The sequence below is a fragment of the Triticum aestivum genome, chromosome 6B, assembly GCF_018294505.1.
Source record: "Triticum aestivum cultivar Chinese Spring chromosome 6B, IWGSC CS RefSeq v2.1, whole genome shotgun sequence".
NCBI lineage: Eukaryota > Viridiplantae > Streptophyta > Magnoliopsida > Poales > Poaceae > Triticum > Triticum aestivum.
In genome coordinates, this window is record NC_057810.1 from 723,205,562 (window position 1) to 723,205,844 (window position 283).

The following is a 283-nucleotide window of genomic DNA, read 5'->3' on the forward strand; positions in this document are numbered from 1 at the left end:
TAGAGAGAAGTGTCCTCTCTTATGTCCGTGCTTGGTCGACGCTACATACTATATACATAAGTGATCGAGAGAACCATTGAGTACAGAAGTTTGTCATGCATACCGAAAGAAGTGATCGATCGACCTCTCCTTCTCGGAGAGATTGGTCGAACAACAAGTTTTCGTATCATGTATCCGACACTACTGGCTACATACATGTACAATATGTAAGATCTCTTAATTACAATCCCCTAGCAATTGAAATCAACTTTCACGTGGTATTCTCCGGCTTTATTGATGACAT